Source organism: Physella acuta, unplaced genomic scaffold, assembly GCF_028476545.2.
Source record: "Physella acuta isolate Inbredline_101_S28 unplaced genomic scaffold, ASM2847654v3 ptg000251l, whole genome shotgun sequence".
Lineage (NCBI taxonomy): Eukaryota > Metazoa > Mollusca > Gastropoda > Physidae > Physella > Physella acuta.
Genome location: NW_026731770.1, coordinates 46,662 through 56,106, shown reverse-complemented (window position 1 = coordinate 56,106; position 9,445 = coordinate 46,662).

Here is a 9,445-nt window from a genome sequence, read left to right as displayed (position 1 = left end):
AGTTTGTCCCCGGTCGCCGGGAACGGTCGCTACGCCTCCGAGGGGCCCACTAACACTTTTTGCATAGGGGCCCAAAAATCCTAGCTACGCCACTGATAAAAACCACTAATATTCCTAACTCGCAAATAATTTAATGCTTAAAGTTATTTTAAAACGAAAGGGTTTTGTGGTCACCGATTTAAAAGAAATTATATAAAGAAGTAGTGTATTAATTAAACCATATATACATTCGGTCTTGGGCGAGTGATGAAAACCCAGTAATGCTTATTTCTAAACCTAATGCTATCATATTATCTATATATATAATTCTCTTCTTCGAGCCGTTAGAAAACAAGCTGCAAACGCTCTCCCTACCTCCCCACCCCTACATGGTTTTAGTGAGCTGTGTTCACTCTAAATGTTTACAAGCAGAGCCAACGATTTTAAACGTAGGGGGGGGGGGGGGGAGGGGGGGAGGGAAGGAAGGGGGGGGGGGGGGTTATGGTCCTTAACGAGCTACTTATAGTGTTTTAAAGAAATATTTTCAGTGTCAGCGTTGGTACTGTCGAATTCACAAATTATGAATTATTGAAAATTAGAAACAACTAAATAGCGGCGTATGTTATGCCGCGGGCCGGCTCGTATATATATAATATATAAGTGCTGTAACTATTAGCAACTGCTATGTTTTAAAAGGATCCGAACTCGTGGGTTCACCAACTCCAGTGCCGGCCCTGTTGACCTACAGATATAGAATCCCCTGCAGCTCGAGTCATGGGTGGCAGTTAATCAAGGGTGATATGACCACCGTTTGTGTGTGGGTCCCAGGTGTGAGAGAAACATTCGCTGCTGCTAAAAATAGATGTAGAGGTGAGTGTACCGTTCTTGCTATTTTAGCAAGGTGCTGTTCATAAATGACGTCACACTACAAGTAAGGAAGGGGGGGGGGGTTAAGTTATTTTGTGACGAGTGTGAAAGGGGGCTAAGATAGTTGAGGGGAGGGGCGGTGTCTGGCTTTTAGTGATGATGTGGAGCGGTGGGAGGTAAAACTCGACAAAAGCATGACATCATTTATGGATGACCCCCCCCCCCCCGCCTTTTTGTCGGCGATGAAATTCTGATTATTAGAATAATTTGAATCTAACTTATATTGCGGTCTACCCTAACAGCTTAATTAACTCATAACCTATAAGGAAATAATATACGTATTTCATAAAAGTGCACAACATTTTATATATATATATATATATATATATATATATATATATATATATATATATATATATATATATATATATATATATATATATATATATATATTTCTTTATTTCTTTATTTATTTATTTCTTTATTTATATATATTCACTTTTGGTAGGCAATAACGCACAACTGTACTCTACAAAAACCGCGGCGAAAGTGGAAGCTCTGAAACACATTCCGAGTATTCAAGGTAAGGAAGTTTGGACTGGTCTCAACGACATTGCGGTAGAGGGTACCTTTGTGTGGGAGGACGATGGGACAGTTCTGGACGACAGCTGGAAACAACAACTGTTTTGTGCAGGTAGATCGGAGAACACGTTTTCATCTTTAAAGTCTAATACAGTCTGTGCTGCCCCGTGTGTCTTGGGCACAAAAAGTAAAAGATAATGAATACTGTCTGTAATAGTGAGTGGGATTAGCTGAATTTTTAAAATAAAAAAAAAATACTCACTACAAACAATTAATTTATTACTTTGAGAGCCCTTGCTCAACTCCCGTTTTAAAACGACACTGCGAATACCATAGAATAAATTACATATATTACATGTTTAAACAATTTTCTCCATTATGTTTTTATTACTGTTTAGTAAAGTTACATTTTTATTTAAATTAAAAAAAAATGCATAACATAAGTCAAATGGAAAGCAGTTGTACTAAAAGCAATTGAATGAAAATATTTTAATTTAAATTTCAACCATGTTTTTTTTTTTTAAGGAGAACCGAACAGCTATAGATTGAGTGAGGATTGCACAATTATGACGAATGTTCTCAACTGTTCTGCTGATATTTCATGCGATGCCCTATATGATTACGTATGTGAATTCATCGACTTCATTGAAGAAACGTAAACGTTGAATCAAGAGATACAAGCCACTTCGTACAAGATTTTTTTAAAAATCGTAATGTTTTAGTATTTGTTAGGTAATTTAGTAAATCGCATTTGCTCAGTTTAAATTTAGTTATTTGTTCCAAGCGTTGCAACAAAGAAATTGACACGAGTACATAATAATAGTTTTTAAAACGTATACGTTGACTAAATGTTACATTTTTTTCCATTCTTTAAAGCCAAAGCAGAAATATATAAACATAACGTTTTTTAAAAAACATGTTGTTATATGCACTAAAATTCCCCCAAACTTTGATCCCACATTGCACTTAGAAAACTCGAAACAATGTCCACAACTACATTCCCAAAAACATAATCCCTAAAACATAATCCCAAAAATCACAAAAAATACAATCCCCAAAACACATCCCCCCCCCCCCCCAAAAAAAAAAAAATCCCCAATACGTAAATTCTCAAAACCAAATCTTATGGTCACTGATTTAAAATCTCTTTTCTCAAAACACAATCCCTTTAACAAAATGACAAAATGAGCCAACGTGGTCAATATTCCGTAAAAAATATAAAACGAAATGCGGCTCTTTGTAGGTATTGAAGACTTACTTTCATTAGCATATCGTTATATCTCTTTTGTTCTTAATCTTTGTTTAAACCTTTAATAAAGTGGATTAGTAAGCACATTGCAAACTGTCAGTATTTGTCGTTTGGCTGTTGTTTTAATATTCTACTTTTTGTGGCTGGGTGATTTGGGATCTGTGTATCATTTAGAAGTTTCCACTGTTCTTTACAAATAGGTGGTAAGTGGTGGGGATTAGTGCATGCCAAATTAAGGTTACATGAGCTAATAAATTAAACTAATAAAGCGTATTACAAGTTTTTGCTTTCTCGCATATACGAAGTATAGAGAAAGTCTTGTAAACGTGAAAAAAAACCCATAAAGATTTTTGCGAATCTCGACGTTTTACACCTCCTTGAGTCGGAAAAACATAGTTTTGCAATCTTGTCCGTATGTCTGTCAGAGTTTCTTCCAGGCATCTCTTCGGGGGGGCTTCGCCCCCCCGAAAAATTTTTACCGCCCCCCCCGAACGAAATGAAATTTATATAATTTATATAGAAAATATATACTTTTAACAGTGTCCGCCCCCCCGAAGAAAGTTTACCGCCCCCCCGAAGATTTCAAGTGCCCCCCCGGAGAAAAAAGTCTGGAAGAAACACTGATGTCTGTGTGTGTGTGTGCGTGTGTAAACAGGATATCTTTATTACCTTTACAGCTAGGTTGATAAAATTTCATATATAAGTAGTATATCAAAATCGTAGATCCGTATCAACTTTTGAGCGATTTCCGACAACCGGAATTCAATTTTTCAAAGCCTATAACTTGAGTACTATTTGAGATAGATAAATGAAATTTCACATGTAAGTAAAATATCTATTTCCCTACCTTCTTTCAAATTTCAAATAATTTCCGTTTACCGGAAGTAATAATTTTTGCTATTTCCGCTTTCTCAAAAAAATGCATGTAAATTTATAAAGTACTAATAATATTCCGCAATATTATACACATTTTGTTACAAGCAATTATTTAGCTCACTTCCTCTGTCGTCAGTCGTCAGTCTGTCGTCAGTCGGCCTAGATCGAAACGCCCGAGCGAAATTGCAGCCACTTTTAACTGACAGATATGGTTAGTAGTTGGTACGTGGGTCAAGACATGAAGACAATGGAACATGACATTCGATTTGACTTAATTGGTTGCCTGATTAAATTGTTATAATGAATTAAAATTGTGTCCAAATTAGTAGGCTGTCTCATCAAACTATTCCGCACTATTAAACACGCGTCATCACGTTCAATAGGTGCGCAATGGATTTTACTCTAGTGTAAATAAAACTTGTAAAGTACTAAAAAAATTCATAAAAAACGTTTTAATAACAAGCTTTTATGTAATAATGCACTAAAAATTAGAAAATAAATTATACGCTACTATTGAATTAACTATAAAGAAAAGCTGTGGGTCTCTTTCTAAATATTAGTAAAGGTATCCAATAGATACTAAAATGACCAACGCTTTTCTTAATAGATATTTAAATAGTAGTGTTTAATTTATTTTCTACTTTTTAGTGCATTATTACATAAAAGCTTGTTATTAAAACGTTCTTTATGCATTTTTTGTGTTCACTTAGAGTGCAGTTCTTTTTTTCTACGAGGTTCTATTCTATTTTAAAAAGTTTAAGTAATTGAAAATGGATTAAAAATCATGTCTATATCCCGAGTTACCATCCCCTGTTGTCTTATATAAGAATATTCGAGAAAGTTTATGAGAGATCTCTCCTGGTTTATTAATTTTTATTCCCCTATTTGTTTTTATTTGAAATAGCAACACCATTACACATGGGTTAAACCAAAGTGCTATAAGACGCCAAAGCATTGATCAATGAGAATCCTGCCTTACAAAGCTCCTTGTCAGAACAAGTTTGTATAGCCTTGTGTGAATAGTTTTAAAGTATGTGACTGTGTATTAGTAGAACACGTATATGTGATTGCATATATATTCTATAATATATTTTGACTTCAATATATAGAATAATATTTTTATAGGAATTAGTATTTCTGGCCCCATTTCAGACACACTGCATTGGAATGTTTAGTTTAAGAATAAAAGTCTAGAACCTCTGACTTTTACATTATAGTTTTTAATAAAAGAATATTTAATGTACTTAGCTTAAAGCGACAACACAGAAATGGCCGACCAAGTATAATGTTTGGAGAGTTAAACAAATACTATCATTCGTTAACGCATGTATACATTTCTCTGTGAACCGTTTGATTTGAATGATTGCGTCTATTATTGATACAACTTTACCGTCAATTGGCGTATCAAGCACCTTTTGTTTAATGGTTGTTGTTACATATATCTGCTTATTTGATTTACGTTGTATGATACGATACAATATTTAATGGACCTAAAAAAAATTGATGTTTTCAATTTAGGAGCATTAGTGCAATGTACACTCTTGTCAACAGTATATTTTTTTAAACATGTGGCATGGTACAGAAGTTTAATTATTAATGTCACGACATAGCAGAAAAGTTGTAGCTTTTGCTAAGTGTTTACAATTCGTCGATCCTACAACTATTTCATTTCTAAGCATCGGCTGGGCCAATGAAACATGTAATGTATTGACAATGGCAGGGTATCTCAATTTTTTCTGCTGCGGCTCCTTTTTCCTCTTGTCTGCGAGATTCCCATCTAGAGTACGCGAAATTGTAACAATATTTATCATATTTCGTTTAATATTTGTAAAAAAAAATAAAGTACCATTTCGCTCCATGTGACAGGTGAAATAGAGTTCATCTGTTTGAATGAAGAGATAATGTGGTCAGTACTATTCTCAGCCTCCTGATTTCATTTAGGTACCAATTAGAGCTGGATGGGCTCAGGGACATCGTGTGGACTCCAGCCCGTGATCCGAGCTTGTCACTTCCTGGTTGCATTCAAACGCTCTACCATTCGACCACTCCGTCCTTAGTTAACACTATGGGCTCAACATTTCAAACAAAAGTAGTCAATAGTAAACGTGCTGCAATGTGGTCAGAACTAAACACACACGCCTTTATTTTCCCCAATGTATGCTAGGTACCCAGCTGAGCTGAGTGGACTCAATGACATGCTACGGTCACAAAGTCCGAACCGAGATCCAAACTCGGAAACTTCTGGCTAGCATACAGAGTATAGAGAAAGTATTGTAATCGTGCCCAAAAATCGCATGAAATTTTGAGTTTTCGCTGTTTTACAACTCAGTCCTTCATCACATCCGGAGTATAGAGGGTTTTTTTTTAATCGGGCAAAAATTATAAATCCAGATATATAAATTTTTTGGCCTTGTATGCGTAATCTAGTCGGAAAAACTGGACTTTGCAATTCTGTCCGTATGTGTGTGTGTGTGTGTGTGTGTGTAAACACGATAACTTGATGTGGAACTTATTCTACTTTCAATTTTTCAAAAGCAGATAACTTGAGTACTATTTGAGATAGATAAACGAAATTTCACATATAAGTAAATAAATCGGGAGCTATCTCCCCTAAACTTTCTCGAATATTCTTTTATAAAAAAACAGGGGATGGGAACTCGGGATATAGACATGAATTTTAATCCATTTTAAATACTTAAACTTTTAAAAATAGAATAAAATCTCGTAGAAAAAAGAATTGCACACATGTGAACGCCAAATAAAACGTGCATAATAGAGCGGAATATTATTAGTTTTAATTTACATTCGTTTTTTGAGAAATCGAAAATAGCGTAAATTAGTACTTTCAATCAACGGAAACTACTGAAAATTTGACAGAAGGTAGAGAATTAGATCTATTACTTACATGTGAAATTTTATTTTTCTATCTGAAATAGTACTCAAGTTATAGGGTTTTGAAAAATTCAAAGTAGAAAAAGTACCACTTCCGGTTATCGGAAATCACCCAAAAGCTGATACGGATCTACAATTTTGATAAAATACTTATATATGAAATTTCATCAACCTAGCTGTAACGGTACTCAAGTTATCGTGTTTACACACAGACAGACACACATACAAAGGACAGAATTGCAAAGTCCAGTTTTTACGACTCGATAACGCATAAAACGCCAAAATGTTTATATATTTGTATTTATAATTTTTGTCTGATTTAAATAAGTCCTCTATACTCCGGATGTGATGAAGGATTGAGAATTAAAACGGTGAAAACTGTCCAAATTTTGTTATTTTTGTGCACGTTTACAATACTTTCTCTATACTTCGTATATACGAGAAAGTAAAAATCTAATTATCTGCTTCTCTCAAATATTGAGTAATTTTCATTGACCGAAAATAGTCATTTACGCTATTTCCTATTTCTAAAAAAAACGCACATGAATTTATAAAATACTAATAATATTCCGCACTAGTATCTACATATTGTTTGGCGTTCACTTGGTGCGCAATTTTTTTTTCTATGAGATTTTATTCTATTTTAAAAAGCTTAAGTAATTAAAATTAGATTAAAAATCATGTCCATATTGTGATGTGCCATTATCATATAAGAGTATTCGAGAAAGTTTAAGGAAGATCACTCCCGGTTTATTTGTGGAAATTCAACTAAGAATGTTTTGTTATATTTACTAGACATTTTCCCTTAACAGAAGTTTTAGCACTGTACATCTAACATTTATAGTATGACGTGTGCACACATAAAGATCTAGATCCGACAGTGATAATAAGCAAAAATACGAATACATTGGTGAATTATTGAATTTTTTTTTAACCAAACTGGTTCCCCCATTATTATCGAAACGTGGAGGATACTGTATAATACGTCTAGAGATTATAGTCAGAGACCTGCATATAGAAAGCTTTTATTCATCTACGTCACTATTGTACAGCTATAAACAGCAGTAGGCCCATACAGTAACTCATAAAACAAAGTTAGTGCGGATAGTAATAATCATATATTTGTCAAGGGAGACGAAATGGATTAGTAGTTTCTAATGGTCTTTAGACAGTTGTCTCTCTTAAACAATCTAACTTTGTTGTATTATTCTTATTTTTTAGGGAGGTAATTTTCTTTTTACGTCATTTACTGTAAAAATAAAAAATAAACGGCGTTAACAACCCACAGACAAACAGCAAAGTGAATTGTTTTTATTTAATGTTGTACTTTTATAGAGCACATTATTGTCACGAACATGTACTTTGACGATGTATTCTAACTAAAATAAAAAAAAAAATTCTGCGCTTCTGCTTGATGCCTAGAAATTAAGTTAGCAAGAAAAGTATTAAGTACACATTTTATAAACGTGTGCCATTATGTTGGAGAAAACAAAATATATTGCAAAAAAAATTCCATTTTTTAAAATTGCAAAGTCTTTGTAGAATTTGTTTTTCGTATTTGATCAAATTGCACATTCACTGCACTGCCTTTTCCGTAATTGTAAATAATGCAATCATTCTAAAATTTAATTTAGGACAACAACACTGTAGGATTTATCAAAGACTAATGGGTCTAATATTACTAGAGTATTATTGTAAACACGACACGTCTTAATGGACACGCAACGTTTTCAGGACAGAAGGAAAAACACTTATTGTGTATAACAGGTCTGAATAAACGAAATAACCAAAAACGAGATTACCAACATCATAAAAAATGGCATTAGCCAAGATGTAGTGAGGGACTACTCGTATCTCGTATCATTCATAAAACGACAGTGTGCACACACTGATTCTACAACCCTTTCTTTAACTTGATTACTCTGGGTGTTTGTCAAGCAAGACACTTTTTTATCGTATCTTATGTTTGAATTTCCACATAATTATATCACAATAATTATTCCACTTGAAAAGTATTCCAAGCATTTTGACATGAAATTTGACATAATTAGAAGTATTTCAATTTTTTGGACATTGTTGTTACATTTGCCAAAAATAATTCGTAAACAATGAAAACGTATTTACTTGTTACTAATATAAATTATGGATCAAATAAACCGATACATATTTAAAACATTTATACGAACTAATTTTCAAGTTATTTACTAAAAACATTTATTTGAAATGTCTTAAATTATATACTTTCCAACTCACGAAATCATGCAACTTAAAATACACATTTTTTGACAATTAAATTAGGATAATCTATCTTTCTTGTTTTGTACATTCTGATATTGTTGAGCCAAAGTCAGCGTGTATTGTCATTTTACGAATAAAATTCGTAAATTCAGTCTTAATTAAAAATTTTGTTTTCCTAAAATTATTCGGTCAATTACATATAAAGGAACAATTTGTTCAATTCACTGTTACAATTTTTTTTAAAATTTCAAATCTAACAAGTGAATATGTAGCTACACAACCCATAAACTCGGTTGGCTTTAGCAAAACATTTTAAGTAATTTTTAATAATGGGGAGGGGGGGGGGGGGAGAGAATCAAAGAGATGTTTTTTTGGAGAAAAAAAACAAACAGCCAAACTGATAAAAATTTGACTAGCTTGAGATTCTTTATATCTATTTTATAAAAGTAGTGAAAAAAAAAAACAACGATCTTTCTGCAGAAAGATTTACAAAAACAAATTACATGAAAATATTTTTATTTTTCTCATCTAGAGAAACGTCGTATAATCTTTATTCAAGTTGCTTAACTAAAATCTATTTATAACTAAATTATTTTGATAAACTAATCAGAATTCTTCTAATTTAATTTAATGTAAATTTGAACATAGATTTTTTTTTTAAATCAAAGGCTTGTTTATTTATGACATTCAGCATTGTGAAAAAAATGGGATGTTTTTGTTTTTTAAGGAAAGCCAAAACTCAAGAAGGTATTATTTTTCCTT